The 17,968-nt window shown below is 36.6% G+C and overlaps 1 protein-coding gene across 7 annotated transcripts in view; it reads left to right on the top strand.

The window, feature by feature from the left end:
* Positions 1–17,968, top strand: part of BACH2 (BTB domain and CNC homolog 2) — a 408,794-nt gene that overhangs the window by 229,152 nt on the left and 161,674 nt on the right. For all 7 annotated transcript variants that reach the window (XM_074187165.1, XM_074187170.1, XM_074187167.1 and 4 more), the window contains one exon: positions 1,859–2,007. The gene's annotated coding sequence lies outside the window, so the exon portion shown is untranslated. The remainder of the gene's footprint in view (positions 1–1,858; positions 2,008–17,968) is intronic.

The following is a 17,968-nucleotide window of genomic DNA, read 5'->3' as shown; positions in this document are numbered from 1 at the left end:
CTCGAGTCTAAGGCTTTTGAACCCAAGTCCAATCATCCTCATAAAATTATTTCCCAAACTCTAGCCTACAGATTGGCAGTAGTTAATAGCAACTTTTTAAATGAAATCTACCAAATGTTCCCTAAATATATGTTCCTGATTTCCAACCTATGTTGCCTTTGTTCATTCTTTTTCAACACCAAATGACTTTCCTGCAGCACCTCTTCCTGTTGAAATCCAAATGCCTCTTCCTTGAATTATTACTTGAGAAGTAATCCCCCCCCCCCCCAAACACTTTGTTACTTATGACATAACATCTCTCCCTCTCTTTCTCCCGGTTTCCAGGTCCATAAACTTTCCAACTGAGCCCATAAGAACCACTACCCTCAGGGTATGAAGTGGTCCAAAGTAAAGATATTTAGACATTCTCAGTTCCACAGAATGATTGAGGACTATCTTGCTCATCTTTTGATCCCTATAGCACTTAGCTCTATCTCTAAGAACATAAGAGCCCCTCATATTTGTTGGATTTAATTAATTAGTCTTATTTTAATCTTATTAATCCTTTTTTCACTCTTTTCTGAAGAGCAACATGGCATGGTAGATAGTGAGCTGAACTTGGAATCAGAAAGGCCTGAGTTCATGTGCAGACTATGACCACTCCTTGATTCTGTGACCCTGGGCAACTTTCTCAACTTCTCAAGACTTTCAAGTCAACTCTTTCAGACTATAAATTGCAGAGTAGTTGCTTGTCTGCTGCAGTGAAGAGAGTTTCTTCACTAGGAATTCCCTATACCAATGAAATCACAAATTAAGTACAATTATCATCTTTAGCTTGCCTTGCTAGACAAATTTACTATCCATCTGTAATTTGCTTTTTGCATAAAGAATTTAACATAGAAGTTTAACTTGACCTTTTCTTTCTTATCAAATATATTTTTAAGAAAAGATCAACAACCAAAAAATATTATTCTAGAGTAAATCTCAGGCTGGGCTCAAATTTTATTGGTAAAGAAACTGAGCCCCAAAAAGATTTAGTCAAAGTCACATAAATAGAAAGTTATAGAGTTGGCATTTGAACCCAGGTCCTCTGATTCTAAGTCCATTACTCAATATTTTACTCAATGTAGTTATATGTGCTACTTAAATATAACTAATTGAATTTTAATAATTTAATTTTAATTATCTTGATTTCCATTACCATTAAATGACTAAGTTGAAGGAAGTAAAAATAGTCATTCTAGCTTTCACTTGACTCTGTCCTGGAACTCTTCAAGACTGCACAGCAGAGATCAAATTCAAGGGCAGTCAAACTCTTTAAAGAAATTTAAGATAAACTTGACAATATTAGAATAGAATGAAATGACTGTAATTAAAAAAAATGAAAGGGCTGTCATTTTAGACTATTATTTGTAGGTTACCTGTTCATAATTGGGTCTAAGGGTATTTTGTAGTGGTGCTCCTTAAAATGAGAGCCATGGAAAGAAAGATATCAGTTCTGAGTTTTAAACCAGAATCAGAGAAGAGACAATCCTTTGAGTTATGTCCTTTGACTTTTTTCTTGTTACAGCATCACATACCTATTTCACACAGGAATTATTTGTTGCCCTTGGTCATATAGCTAGTAAGTCTGAAGCAGGGTTTGAACCAAGAGCATTCTAACTCCAAGTTCAGTTTTTCTATCTACTATATTATTCTGCCTCCATAAAGGACTATAAAAATAGAAATTATTACTAATGTTATTAATTGAGGCTCTAGTCTGATCGATTTTAAGCTGTTTAAAAGACTACAGAACTGGGGAAACAAGGAACTAATTTCACCTGAAAATTAGGTTGTTTCATTCTGTTAATCAGTGATTTTTTTTCCCTTTCCCAATTAGGTGGAGATTCATTGATTCATCATCATTTGTACCACAAAGCTTTGGGGGTCCATGTCTGAATGGATTGCTGTAGCCTTCTCATTTCTCCATTCATCCAGTTCCCTGCATCATAAGACTTTAAGCCAGCACAGGACCTAGAAAAATTACATGTAAGTTTTTTTTCCAGTTTCTTTTATGAAAACTAAAAAAAAGATAACACAAGAATGCAATGAGGAAAAAATAATAAAAGCCCACAAAGCATTTTAACAAATGTATCCTAAGAGCTTTAATTTAGGAGCAAAAGAAAAAAGTCTGTGTAGTTAATAGTTCCTTTAACTTCAATATGATTGGAAATATGGATCATGAAAGGAGAAATCACTTCTATTTTTGTGCTTTGCATTCCTTTGAAGAGATTTGTAGTGCTATCTAATGGCACAGCAGCCCACATCTCAATCCCACTTCCCACCTCTAGGGAAAAAAAATTAACTCTGGAAGCACCTTCAAGATTTGGTTAAACAATAACAATGTGCATGTATATTGAGTCCACTCCATCATTGCTATTATTTTCATATGGAAAATGCCACTTAATTCTAAACTGGCTAGACCCTAGAGAGAAAAACCAGGTTTATCCAAAGTAGTCAATGCTGATGTACTTATTTGCTTTACAAAAGATATATCATTAGATCAATTCATCTTTCCCATTGCATTTGAAATAGGATTTGTTTTATAGCTTGAATGTATATGTAACTTTTTTCTGGAGCACATGCAAAGTGAGCTCCATATTTTTGATTCTATCAGGAAGGTGCAGCTCTTTATGTTTTCTTTGTGCTTTTAGCATTTACCTAGTTTAGTGATTTAAATGGTGTTATATAAAGTTTGGAATTAGACATTTACAAGTAAAAGTCCCTACTAGACTGCTGAAAGTTTAGAATGGATCAGATAAAATATTTTAACATCAACAGTTATGTATATTGTCTTTGTCCTTTGTCCACACACAAAAAGATTCTAAACTATTTTACAAAATAGATGTTAAAACCACTTGGAATGGTTATCCTGCTTCTATAGGATAGAGGCTTCCTACTTCTCTACTTTATTCTACTGTAGCACAGAAGACAAATACCACCTCTCTGTTTCAAAGTTTTGGTGAAATACTAAATGTACTAAGGGATTGACTCTTTGCTAAAAGACAGATGATCTCTGCCTATCTTTAGTTCACTGAATTATGTTGGGTATTAATATAGTAAGATAGAATGGTATGGCAGACAACCAAACGGGAAGATCAGGATTCAAGTCTGACCATTGCCATATGTTGGTTGTGTTACTGTGGGCAAGGAATTGCTTTGGCAGAGGGAGTTTGTTCACCTGGGAATTCATTGTCTTTAGTAACATGATGTAATAATATTAATTAGCTGAAGTTTGGGAAATGACTAGTTATCTTTGCCTAAAAAAGGATACTGTGATCTTTATTAGCAGCTGAGAGTACAGTAGATGGAGTCAAAAAGACCTATCTAGTCTTAGATATTTATTATATGATCCTGGCTGCCTCGGTTTCCTCAATTGTAAAATAAGTATCATAATAATACCTACCACGCAGTTTCCGTGAGGATCAAATGAGAATAATTGTAATGCTTTTAACATAGTGCCTGCCACACTCTATAAATGCTTATTCTCTTCCCTTTTTCCTTTTATTACTTGACTATGATCAAGCCTATCATTTTAAAGTCAAGTGGATACGTGGAGATTCCTGAAGCTGTCAAGTTCAAAATAAATCTCTTGTCCAAACAGCATTCACCAAAAAAAAAATGTACTGAAAGCTTTGCATCCTCCCCACCCCACCCCCATAAAGAGAAACTTGTTCCCCTAGGTAAATTCTGAGCAGCCATACATTACTCAGTTCACAAAGATTAGAAATAAATTTGAATACTTATGCTAAAACAGAAGTCATGAAATCAGAGAAATGAGACAAAAGCTGATGACTGCCCCAGAGAATCAAAAGACTTTCTTTTCAAGATATCGATGCAGGTGCCATATTAGCCCTTTTAGCAGGGGTGAGGAAACATTTTTTCTACCAAGGGCCAAAATTTAAAAATTAGCCTGCTATTTTTTTTTTAACATTAGGGGTCAACCACCCCCAAAAAAGTTCCTGGTTTATTGAATTTTGAGTCCTACCCATGCTTGCCTTGGTAGTACCAGACCAAATGATTCCTCAGGCTGGACGTTCCCCACTTTTTAGGATCACAGAGGACATTCCAAGCATCATAGATGGGACTCAAAATTCAATAAATAAGGAACATTTTAGGGAGAGGTTGACCCCAATGTTAGAACAAATATAGCAGGCTAATTTTTAAATTTTGGCCCTTGTAGAAAAAAGTTTACCTGCCCCTTCAAACTGAAGGACCTCCGGTCCCACCACCTCATGTTACAAATGAGTCAGACAATAAGCAGTTATTAAATGCCTATTTTTTGGCAGGCTCTGTGTTGAGCAAACTGAGAACCTTGGAGATTGAGTTATTTGCCCAAAGTTCTCCAGGGAGCAATAAGTTTTGGAGGTGGATCCAGGTCCTCCAACTCCCCAGTCAATGAAATCTGTGATATCAGTCTGTTCGGTTTCTGCTGTACACAAGGAAAGAAAGCTAGAAGGTAACTGAATCAGTCAGAACTTCCGAAAAATATGGCAAAGAGCCTGATACTGTTACTACCTTGCTGAGTGTCCCTGGTGAGGGTGTCTTGAGTGCCTCAGAGGAAAATTAAAATAAGAGGATGGATATTGTGTTGAATCTCAAGCTCTCAGCCACAACCTGATAGAACTTATAAACCCAGAATATGTTAACTGCATTTTCTCAGTCGTACTTGATACTAATTGTGCATCCTGTGGTTTGGTGGATAGAGCCAGTGACCTTGGAGTCAGAAAGAAGGAAATTCAAATCCAGCCTAGACACTTGACTCTTATTAGTTGTAGGACTTCGGGCAAGTCTCGCATCCAGGGCCATTGCCAGTTGTTCTGATCCATATATGACCAGATTCATATCTTCATCCTCTGGAGAAGAAAGTGAGTGAGTGAGGCTGGTGACTTAGCACACAGCTCCCCCTACACACACACATACTCTCAAATCCAATTCATGTGCTTGTCATGGCATCACCTCCCTGATGTTGTGGTCTGCTTTGAAAATGAAGGAAAAACCAAGTCCAAGTCAGACTGAACATCCATGGGGTGGATTCCTCTGTGCCAGCCTTGAGGTAGATTTAATGGAGCAACAAAGGAAGGCTTGATCACCACACAAGATAGCAGTCTTTAGTCCTTGTCCAGTCAAATGTAGTCCATGCCTAGGGAAAATGTGGTAGATAGTTCAGTGACATGAAAAGTAACACAGGCAAAGTGTGCTCTCTCAATACAGTGCTATAAGGGAAGCTGGGGAAGAAATAAGAATTCGTATTGTATCAGCTCTATGCTTTGTGCCTTTTTTAAAAATATATTTTAATTCATTTCATTAGTTCAATGAACGCTTCCCTATGGATTCCACCAAATGAGGAGATAAAAAATTTTAAGACAAGACATGATGTCATGGAGTTTATACTCTAGTCGGGATAATTGTAATGTACAGTGTTGTGAATATTATATAATAAATGGATTAGAGAATGCAAAATCCAGTGCTATATGAGGTCTGAGAGAGGGGAAGAATTGTCAGGTGAATCAGGAAAGGCTTCCCAAAAGAGGGGGCATTAAAGTGGCTCTTTAAAGGATGAGAGGGCATTCCAAGCATAGAGAATTGAATGAAGAAGAGAATGGAAGAGAGAGAATGCAGGGTGTGCTTTGGGGATAGAGAGTGGTCAAGTTTGGCTGTAGAATAGACTACAAAGAAGGGGGCAGGAAGATGGAACGGGACCCAGAATGTTGAGGGCCTTGAATATCTGATAAAGGAGTCTGAACTTTTGGGGACTATTTTTCAGATATGTCCAACTTTTCACAACCCTATTGGGGATTTTCTTGGCACAGATACTATGGTGATTTGCCATTTCTTTCTCCAGTTCATTTAACAGATGAGGAACTGAGGTCAACAGAGTTAACTTGCCCAGGGTCACACAGCTAGTAAGAATCTAAAAGTAAATTTGAACTCAGAAAGAGGAGTCTTCCTGACTAACCACCAGGGCCCCATGGCAACAGGCAGCATTTGAGTTGTGTATTCAACAATCAGTTTTATGTAAAGTTCAACCAATTGGCATACTGAAGCTATAGTTTACTTAGATTATAGAAAAGCATTTGACAATGTTTCTCATTTGACTGCCTCTCTAGAAGCTGTTAGGTGGCACAGTGAAAAGAATACTGGACCGTAATACCTGAGTTCAAATCTAGCCTAAAATTTACTTAGCTGTATGACCCTGGGTAAGTCATTTAACCTCAATTTGCCTCAATTTCCTCTGTAAAAAAATGTGGATAGTATTAGCACCTACTTCTCAGGGTTGTTATAAGGATCAAATGAAGTAAATTAGCACAGGGCCTGGACAGTAGTACATGCTTGCTTAATCAATACTTAGCACTAAAGAATGATTAGGTGAATATGGAACTGATCAAATGTCCAGATCAAAAAAAATTGCCATTAATAGTTTGAGTTCAGAGGGTAATTTCCAGTCAAGTAGTTTGAAGGATCTGTGCTTTAAACTTGTGCCAATTAGCATTTGTATTTGGGACTTGGATAAATCTGTAGATCTCATGCTTATCAAATTTGACATGAAACCAAGAGGGATATCCAGCTAACACACTAGATAACAGAATTAGGATACAAAAAAGATCTCAACAGTCACAATCTAACAAAATGGAATTTAATACCAACAAATATAAAGTCTCATACTTGGGTTTAAAAATCAACAAGATAAGAAATTTGTAGATAGATGGTCTTTGGTTGAAAAACATCAGGTGATTTTTCAGTAGACTGCATCCAAGAAGGCTTCAATTTCATTCCACCTGAGTATCCATTGAAGGACTGTTTAGCCTGAAGAAGACAAGAATTAGCAGGGACATGATAACTTTTTTCAAATGTTAGAGAATGCCATTATATGGGAAAGGAATTGGATTCTGATTGATACCAGAGGCATCACTAGAAATAAAAGGTAAAGTTTCAAAGAGACAAATTTAGGTAGGTTTGCTATTTTTTTTTAAAATTGATTTATTTTGAATTTTATAATTTTTCCCCTAATATTGCTTCCTTTCCCCCCACCTCCCACAGAAGGCAGTCTGTTAATCTTTACATTTTTCCATGGTATAAAGTGATTTAAGTTGAATGTGATGAGAGAGAAATCATATCCTTAAGGGAAAAAAAATAGTATAAGAGATAGCAAAATTACATATGATAATTTTTTAAAATTAAAGGTAATAGTCTTTGGTCTTTGTTTAAACTCCACAGTTCTTTCTCTGGATACAGATGGTATTCTCCATCACCGATATTAGGTTTGCTATTAAAAAAAAGAAAACCTTCCTAATAAGTAGAGCAAAAAGTTTAATAGGCTGCCTCAGGAGATGATGGATTCTTCCTCAGTGGAAACCTTCAAGCAAAGGCTGGATAGCCACTTGTAAAGAATGCTATAAAGAGGATTCTCTTTCAAGTTGGACTGGGAATCCAGCAGTAACTAAGTCCAACAGTTGGACCAAGTGATCTGAAAGTTCGTTCTAATTTTGAAATTTCACTGATTCAAAAACAAGTCAATAAGCACCTACTCTGTGCCAGAACCGGGCTAAGTACTGGAGATACCAAAAACGAACACCCCCTGCTCTCAAGGAATTCTAATGAGACAACTATATACAGACAAAATAAATTCTGGATAAATTGGAGAGAATTGATTGACAGAAGGCACTAGCATTAAGGGAGATCAGGAAAAGCTTCTTGCAGAAGATTGGATCTTAGCTGAAACTTGAAGGAAACCAAGGAAGCCAGGAGGCAAGGATGAAAAAGGAGAGTATCCCTAGTATAGGAAGTCTGAAAATTCCTCGAGTCAGGAAATGAAATGTCTTATCCAGTTTCACTGGATCTCAGAGGACATGGAAGGGAAGAAGGTGGGAGAAGGGAGGGAGGAAGGGTGAAACCAAAGTAAAGTCCTTTACAAGCCAGAGAATATTTTTTTTGAATTATGAAGATTTCATTTATTTTGAGTTTTAAATTTTTCCCCTAATCTTACCTAATCTTCCCCCCACCCCCACCCCTACAGAAGGCAATTTGTCAATCTTTACATTGTTTACATGGTATACATTGATCCATGGTATAAATTGATCCAAATTGAATGTGATGAGAGAGAAATCATATCCTTAAGGAAGAAATATAAAATATAAGAGATAGCAAGATCAGACAATAAGATAGCAGTTTTTTTTCTAAATTAAAGATAACAGTCCTTGGTCTTTGTTCAAACTCCACAGTTTTTTCTCTGGATACAGCTGGTATTCTCCATTGCAGAGAACCCCAAATTGTCCCTGATTGTTGCACTGATGGAATGAGTGAGTCCATCAAGGTTGATCATCACCCCCATGTTGCTGTTAGGGTATATAGTGTTTTTTTCTGGTTCTGCTCATCTCACTCAGCATCAGTTCATGCAAATTCCTCCAGGCTTCCCTGAATTCCCATCCCTTCTGGTTTCTAATAGAACAGTAGTGTTCCATGACATACATATACCACAGTTTGCTGTGCTATTCCCCAATTGAAGGACATTTATTTGATTTCCAATTCTTTGCTACTACAAACAGAGCTGCTATAAATATTTTTATGCAAGTGATGTTTTTACCCTTTTTCATCATCTCTTCAGGGTATAGACCCAGTAGTAGGGTGTTGCTGGATCAAGGGGTATACACATTTTTGTTGCCCTTTGGGCGTAGTTCCAAATTCAAGCCAGAGAACATTATATTTGATCCTAAAGGTAATTGGCACTCCTGGGAGTTTATTGAGTTAGGGGGATAGAGGGAAGTGACATAGTCAGACCTTCACTTCTGGAAGATCAATTTGACAATGAAGTAAAGGAAGTACTAGAGTAGGAAGTGACTTGATACAGAGATCTACACCCAGAAAAATTCAAAAAACCAGGACCCTGATAGAGGTACAGAGAGAGATAGTGTGGAGATAGTAATGAAGTGTGGGGAAGAGGTTGGGGGGAGGGAGGGAGGGGGAAAGACCAAAAGGATCCCACATATAGCCTTGGATTAAATTTTGGAGCATGGTCTCTTAGGAGATAAAAGACTGCTCAAGGAACAAGAATTGGGGGGTAGAAACAGATTCTTATCCATGCCACCTAGGAGTTAAAGAACATATCTCAAAGATGTGGACAAAACTTAAGCATTCTCAGAGATAGCAAAATACCATTTGGTATTCTGCTGGCCTTGCTGCAGATGTCTGAAACGTAGCTGAGATTTACATATCATAGGACCAAAAGACCCTAACAGGAAAACCTAGATGGCTTCCCCTGGTTAGGCAGACATTAACAGAATGTGATTTTTGGTTAATATATGAAACAATTTGTTAATTATGCTCCTTTGATCTTTGGAACAGATGGTACAGGACTTCTAGGTTCCCCTTCTCAATCTTACTTCCTGCTATTGCTACTTTAAACTGGCTACTTATAAACTTACTCTAATGACTAGAAGGGGAAGAGAAGTTACCAGAAGGATACAAACACAATAAATAAGCTACTTCAAGAACTCCAAAGTAACCTCATTGATCACTTTCCTGGTTTCAAGTTTTTCGTGTCAAGAAAGATGTTAAACATAAAGAAAAAAGCTATCAAGGATTTTGTTGCCTTTTTTTTGAAGAGACTATGAAAGAGGGGCAGCTAGGTGGTGCTGTGGATAGAGCACCAGCCCTGGATTCTGAAGGACCTGAGTTCAAATCCAGCCTCAGACTGTGTCTCCTTGGGCAAATCACTTTACCCTATTTGCCTTGCAGAAAACCAAACAAAAAAAGAAACTATGAAAGAGAAACTTCAGAGTGTGTTCAAACTAATCACAACTGATATTAAAATAATGACCTTAGACCACCAAAAACAATTAAACATTTTCCCATATTAAACATTTTCCCATATTGTCCTAAGGCACTGACTTAACAAGGATTTTAGAATTATTTTCAGCAAAAAAAAAAAAAAAAAAGAATTTTCCTAACACTCTTCAACCTGAAAAAGCATCCAGTTTTTCAGATATTCTAATCAAATGAGATTTTGCTGTATTTAATGCTCTATCCTAGAAATATTCTCAAAATGGTACTTTTCATATAGAAAGATACATAATTTATTTTTTATGTTCTGTGGGAAACTTTTACCACCATTCATGAAATCTTGGCTCTGCTCTTTATCCTGAGGTACCTGGTGCCTCACTCCATATGTTAAGTTTTAGATATTGCTTGTAGGTTTTGGAAGAACTCCAAAAGGTATCTTATTTCAAATTTAGCATGTAGGATAGTCAAATATAGGATTGAGTCTCAATTATTTACTGGAAAGGAGAACAACATGGATAATCCAGAATAAATTGTTTGACTTTGGAATTCACCTGTGGGTATATTAATTGGATTGTTTTTATAATTATATTTTGGACACAAAATTAGTTTGCATTCCCTGAGTACACAGTAATACCTCAGGTGGCTTAGAACCAAAGTGTCACACACATGATCCACAACATTTCCAAGTGCAGCTGAAACCAGATTAAAATGCAGTTGGGAAATATTTAATAAAATAAATAAAAATGCAATAAAGCAGAGATAACATTTTATTTAAAAAATAAGCCAAGATGTGCAATTATAGTTTAGTGTTCCCCCTGTTTCCATCCAAACATGACATACTGTTCTACAAGAGAGCTAACAAGAAAAGGAAGACTTGAGATGATATAAGTATGGAAGAATGGAAAGAAGTCTGGGTTTGAAATTAGAGGACCTCAGTTTGAATCCAGGCTCCACCACATAGTACTTGTATCATCCCATAAATTATCTTATGTCTCTGAGGCTCATGAAAAATGAGAGGAGTCCCTCCCATCTCTAAATCTTTTGATCTATGATCATAGATCTAAAACCTGTGCATCAGATAATCTACTCTCAAATGGACCATCAAAAGTCGACCGAATAATTGACACAAATGAGCAGGAATGATAACTCTTTCCTAAGTGAACGACTTTGTTTGAGAAAGTTGCCAAGAGTGAATTGACATTCTGAATGGAATATCAAGATACATCTGAGCAGAATGAGAGGTTGGGTGAAGAAACCTCCTTCCCATCAGCTCAGGGGTATTCTTTACAGAGGTTTGTAAGGTAGTAAGATTCTCCCCATCCCAGCAACATTTGTAGGAATATAGACACTTTTTGCTTCCAGCATAGATGTTGCCAGTTGTCTTTCCTTTCCATACTATTCTCTTAATATGCACCACTTTAATGGAAGTCCACATGGATATGTTGTAAAATTATCACCAATAATAATGTCAGTCTATCCAAATCTCTACATAAGTCTATTGGCTAATAATATCTCAGAGTCAGCTGCATTATTTTACACAAAACTAGATTGTGTTACATTACCAACAGTAAACAAACATCCTTATGGAGCAAAAGCAGCCACGTGACCAATGTTAGAACATATGCAGAACCAAAATTTATTCTATCTGTTCTAACTTTTTAAAAAAATTATTTATTTTCACATTACTACAATAATCTTGTTATAAAAGTAAACATAATCCCTCCTCTCCCCGCAAAGATAGAAGAACCTCAAGAAAAAGAAAAAAGTGTACTTCAGTCTGTATTTAGATACCATCAGCTCTGTCTCTAGGAGGGATCACATTCTTCATCATAAGTACATCAAATGTGATTTCTCTCTCATCACACTCAATTTGGATCAATGTACAACATGGAAGCAAAATAAAGAATGACAGATTGCTTTCTGTGGGGGGGGGTAAGATTGGGAGAAAAATTGTAAAACTCAAATAAAATATTTTAAAAAATAAGTACATCAGAGAAGTTGCTTCAATATTTTTCCCCATAGTTGCTGTTGCTAACTGTATTTTCCTCCATTCTAGTCCTCCCTATTTCTATTTATTCTATTCTCTCTTTTCTCCCTGTCCCTTCTCAAAAGTGTGTTATAATCTGTCTACCTTCTCCCACAATCTTCCCTCTCTTCTATCACCCACACCACCCCTCCCTTCCCCCATCCCCTTTCTCTCATCCCTTTCCTCTCCTTTTTCTCCAGGATAAGATAGATTTCTATACCCTGTTGGGTATGTTTATTTTCTCTCTCAGTCACTTATGATGAAAATAAAGGTTCACTCATTCCCCCTCACCTTCCCCCCTTCCACTCCATAGAAAAAGCTTTTTTCTTGACTTTTACATGAAATATCTTAGCCCATTCTACCTCTGGTTTATGTTTCTCCAAGTACATTCCTTCTTCACCCATTGACTCCATCTTTATATTATAACTTTATATTCAGTTCCCTCCTGTGCCTTATCTACATATGCTCCTTCTAACTGCTCTAATAAATGAGAAGGTTCATATGAGTTATCAGTATCATCTTCCCATGCAGGAATAGAAGTAGTTCAGATCCATCATACTTTGTCCTTCCTGTTCACGCTCTCTTTGCTTTATCCTGAGTCCTGTACTTGAAGATCAAACTTTCTGTTCAGCTCTGGTCGTTTCGACAGGAAAGTTTGAAAGTCCCCTGTTATCTTTTCTCCTGAAAAAAAAACATATTCAGTTTTGCTGGGTAATTGATTCTTGATTATAATTCAAGCTCCTCTGCCTACTGAAATATCATATTCCAAACTCTCTGAGCTGCCCTTAATGTAGATGGTCAACTGCATTTTTTTAAAATGACACCGAGATTTCATCTTATAGCACTTTAGTCTCTTTATTCTCTTCAGACAATCTTAAAAAGCATTTATTAAATTTAAATGCTTTAAAATTATGGCACTGTTTGCTAAGCATGGAGGATACAAAGAAAGGCAGAGTATAGTGCCTGCTCTCAAGAAGTTCACAGTCTAATGGAGAGAGATTCTGTGTAAACAACTATGCACAAACCAAAAAATAAACTACACATAATCAATAGAAGGAAGACATGAGCATGAAGGGGAATCAGAAAAACCTTGCATAATACATGATTTTGGCTAAGATTTGAAAGAAGCCAGGAGGCCAAGATGAGGAGTAAAAGATTTTAGGCATAGTGAAAATACCTGAAGTTCAGAGATGTAATGTCTTGTGCAAGGAACAGCAAAGCTGTCTAAGGAGAGAAGTGAGTTTATACAACAAATGTTAAAAAGATAAAATCAACAGGCCTTCACCACAGATTCTAATTGGGAGGTGAGAGTGAAGAAATGAGGACAAATTAGATTGTAAGACTGGGGCACTGGGAAGATGATCAGATAAAATTATGCAAAAATGATGTCTAAGTAAAATCTATTTTTCCTAGCCATTTTATCCACTGGAAATCTCTACTGTTTCCTCCATATAATGTTGCTAGTGTTTTTAGTGATGATAAGGGATCTAATTGATTAAAGATATATTGAATTATGTTTCATATGATTTCAGAGTTCATATTTTTGTTGTATAGTCCTAGATTTAGAGTCAAAGATCAAATTCAATCTAGCTCTGCCATTTGCTCCCTGTAACATCAGACAAGTAAATTTATCCCTCTGAACCTCACTTTCTTTATCCATAAAATAACAGGGTTGTACTAGAAAACTTCTAGGATCTCTTCCAGGTCTAAATATATAATCCCTTGATTCATTTATTGGTGATCTTTATGGAGCAGGAATTTTCATTGATGGATCCAGAGGTTGCCCCACCAAGGAATCTGTTGTTAGATTTCTGAGGATCTATGATTGTAAGTGGTTTAAAAAAAATCTTGTTTTCTATCTTTTTTATTTACTAAACAAAAACACTGAAATATATATATATATATATATATATATATATATATATACACACATATATATGTATGTATGTATGTATATATCATCATCATCAAAAGTGAAGAACCCCAGTACAGAATGACAGATAAAATTATTGAGAAACCTGTCAAACCAATTAACAGTCTGCAATTTAAAAAAAAATTGTCATATGAACAAAAGATTTTCAAGCCATACCAGATGACTTGTTTATTTCAAGCTAGATAACTTTTCTAAAGTCCCTAGCAGAGTGCCTGACACACCTAATAGACTCCTTATAAATACTATTCTATTCCTTCCCACATTACAACAGTTTCCAGAGCATTAGGAGGCCCTTTTACACTTTTGGATGTCATTAACAAGTTTAGACTGGGACTTCTCCCTTTCAGCACTATGATATGGACAGCTTTTTTTCCTCCTTATCTTTTTCTACTCTCCAAAGAAGTTTTTCCATTTGCTTTTCCTCTTGAGACTCCTAATACTCAAGGCTTGGCTTTTCTGGAATGACGCATCTGCTTTTCATACAGAAGTATCTATGTCTTCCCCCAGCCCCTTTCCTCTCTCTCCTCCTTCCCTCTGTCATGATATCCTCTCTTCTCTTCCTTTCCCCTTTCTTTATCTCTTCTCTCTTCCCTTTCCCTCTCTGATCCTCTCTCTCCCCTCTTCTCCTCTCTCCTTCCCTTTCTCTCCCTCTTCCTCTGTCTCTCATTAAGAGGATAAGGAAATCTCTATACACTGCTGGGTTCTACTTTTTATTTTGAACTCAGTATTTGCCTAAAGCTTTTATGAAACATATTGAAAAAGAGAATGTGGAAGAACCATCCAACCCCTCCCCCAAAATAGGGAGATGTATCAGAAAGATGTGTGTGTATTGTAGGTTATGATGCCACAGAAGTTCTTCTACTATTGAGTATGATGCTGGTAAAAAAATTCTTTGTTGATATGGAATTGGTACCATTTGGAAGAATTTACAGCTCTGTTTTCTGTCTTATTTCACTGTCCACATGATCAATCAGATCAGTTTGCTTTCTTCCTTTAAGCAGTTGTTGAGTGTATTGATGTAGTCCATCAAAATTATTAACCTGTTGGTTCCAGTAATAAAGAAATGTTGAGGACACTATACTAATATGAATAGTGGCCATTTCGTGTTTTTTTTTTTACTTAGCATCTTTAGTCATCTTCTATCAGTTCAATAGGACTGAGTTGTACATTCAACTCAGTAGCACAATGTGTCATTCGAATCCCCAAGACTGTTCTCTGGGATGTTTATTACATTGTACCCAAATTTCCCATTACATTAACGGCTAATACTTTTCATATAATTGCAAGAAGACACTGAAAGATTGTTGGCTTTGTAGTTGGCATTGAAATTAACTTTCTCTAACCTAAACTAGTAAAAACTAAAAACACTTCTCACCACATTAAAGTTTTGCTTTCGCTACTGTTTAAATCCCTCCCTCCTTTGTCATAGCATAGTCATTCTGAGTCTGATTTGGGGGTGGTGTGGTTGTATCTTAGCCATGTATGACTGACCCATTTTTTCATAATACTTAACAACCTATGTTTTTACAACACATAATCAGAAGTTCTGACGATACTGAACTATCACCTAAAAAAGTTTTTTTTTTCCCTTGTTCATTTCATCAATGCTTCATAAGCCACAAGGCACTGGGAGAAGCTTGTAGTCCTATGAGGCTTTGTATTAATTACCAGTGGATGACAAGATATTTCCTCTAGTTTGCGGATAATGAGCCAGCACAGGTAAAGATGAGATATGTTGCCTTTTGGGTCTTAATTATTTTTGCAGAAATGACTTTTAAGCATTAACCATTAGCTGTCCATGTTTGTTGTTGTGATTTGCAGAATGTTCTAAGGCACAAGAATTATAATTGGTGTTTAACAAGCCTAATAACTTTTTTGAAAAAATGATAGGCTGTCGTCATCTCTAAACCGCACTACAAGGGGGGAAAAAATCTCAGAAAAATTCATTTTTAAACTGATGTGTTCTCATGGTAAACTTTTCTAAAAATAGTCAATTCACTTAGTTGTATGCTTGTTAAACTAATGATTGTATTATTGGAAGAAAGTGTGTAGAAGGCAAATGGATAGGTCAAGTATGAAAGGAGTTGGAAAAAGAATTTTATTCCTTATTAAATTCTGAGCACTATTGTACAAAAGAACTCAAGTTCAAAGGAGATTCAAATCAGTGGTACTGATTTAAGTATTGGGTTTGAAGGGAAACTTCTCAATAGAATTCTTTCTTTGGGGAAAAATTTAGCTGTTTCTGATTCAACTTCATGAAGGGGAAGGATTTTTTTTATCATACCTATCTAGACTGACTTGGATGTATTTTTTTTACTAAATGTATGAAAAGGTATTCTTGGGCAAAGTTCATTGTCTTCCTTTGCCATCTAAGGTTGTTAAATGAATTGTTTTTCTGTGATCAGAGAACATAGAAGTTGTTCTGTTCAAGATCATACATGACAACTGGAACCCACTTATCTATATATGAAAAGCCAATTGTTTTCCTTGTGTCTCCTGCTGTCTACAGTTGAGAATGAGAGCACACACACACACATACCACACACACAAACTGGAAAAATGTCACACATTTCAGTGCCTCTTTGCTATTCCTCTTTTGGATACACCATGGGTTGGGGTTTTTTTTACATTTGTGAACTTGTGCAGTAGGTGGAGAAAAGTGTGGGTGGCCCAGAAAAGTAGTGGTTAGAATAAGATTTTCCATTTATTGCCCTTTGTGCATAGCTAAAAATAAGATTCATACAACTCAGAATATGTGGCGCAAGCACAACCATTCTCTTAGTTTTGATGACGGACTTGCCCACATCTTTGCATCTGTCTGGTAAGTAGCACTTTGGGAAAGAAATGTGTCTTTGTTTAAATCACGAAAGCCAGCCAGATTTTTGCGCTGTTTGTCTGCATGTGATAGTTTATCATCATTTTCCTCTTCTTGGGTGGGATTAGGGGAGGAGCGATGGATAGCTCCTGAACAAACAAATTGCGTTGATAAAAAATTGAAGGAAAGTAAGATTATTTGGTTTTCAGTAAGGGGTAAAAAGCACAGAATGGGGAGTTTAAAAAAAAAGTAATTATATGGTTTGAAATACTGCACCAGAATGCCTTTTGTTTGAAATCTGTTCCTTATAAACTCATGAAACAGCAGTAATAGATTTCTGTAGTGGCATTGCCCACTAAAATGAAAAACTACACTGCTTACATGAGGCTGCAAGGATGAGTGAGTTGTTGAATGCTGGCTCAGGCGTCATTTCTAGGTGTCCACAGATGCTTGTGGGCCAGGTAACCAAGTTAAAGCTTACCTTCATCAAACTGCTAAACCTACTGTAACCACATTAAGTGAGAGCTTGTCAGTTTGTGGCCAGAAGAAACACTCAAGAGAGACTGTGTCTGTGCTCCCAGGGAAATTTGTCATTTTCTGCTTCCAGCACCGGTGCTGTCCCTCCTTCCACAAGCTGAGTAGCTGTGGCATTTCCAAAGAATGAGAGAATCTGCGTGTGTTGCAAGTCTTTCAGTTTGATGTAATTTGTGAAATGGATGAGTCAAGCTGCAGTCATTCAGGAGTGTGTTGATGAAGTCTCTGGAACTAACCTCACAGAGACTGCAAAACTCATTTCTCTTTTAAGTGTGTGAACCATGTCAAGTTTGGGCTTTGTACTTCATACAGCATTGGAGACTTTGAGGGATTTTCCCCTCCTTGCTTTGGGGAGTAAACATCGGTCATTTTGAAAATTAAGAATTGGCCTAGCAGAGAGGCCAGATGGGCAAAGTTTAAAAAAAATAAGTCTTAGAGTCAGCACAAGGAAGAGAATAGGGGGCACCATGTAGGCATTTACAAAGCATTTGTTCCACAGTCTATCAATGCTGTCTGTGGGATATTTTTATTATGCTATATGAAGTGCCATTAAATTAGCACAATGTGAACCCACCTTTCTTTTTAAGATTAGCACTGTGTTGAATGTATTCGGTTATTTTTACCTTCTCACTTGTACTTCTTTTTATTTAAACATGGATATTTCAATTCTAACATCTGTGTATGTTAATTGTAGTACCTGCTGGTATACATTATGAAAGAGAGAGCTAATGTTGTAATCAAGTAAGGTTTTAAATGTTTCAGGTGGGAATGGGCAAAACTTCAGGAGCAATTAGCTTCCATAGAGGTACAATTCCCTACAGAAAATATTACATCTGTTATAATTATAGATATTACTCAATAC

The sequence above is a fragment of the Macrotis lagotis genome, chromosome 5, assembly GCF_037893015.1.
Source record: "Macrotis lagotis isolate mMagLag1 chromosome 5, bilby.v1.9.chrom.fasta, whole genome shotgun sequence".
Lineage (NCBI taxonomy): Eukaryota > Metazoa > Chordata > Mammalia > Peramelemorphia > Peramelidae > Macrotis > Macrotis lagotis.
This window is presented reverse-complemented; position numbering and strand designations above follow the sequence as displayed.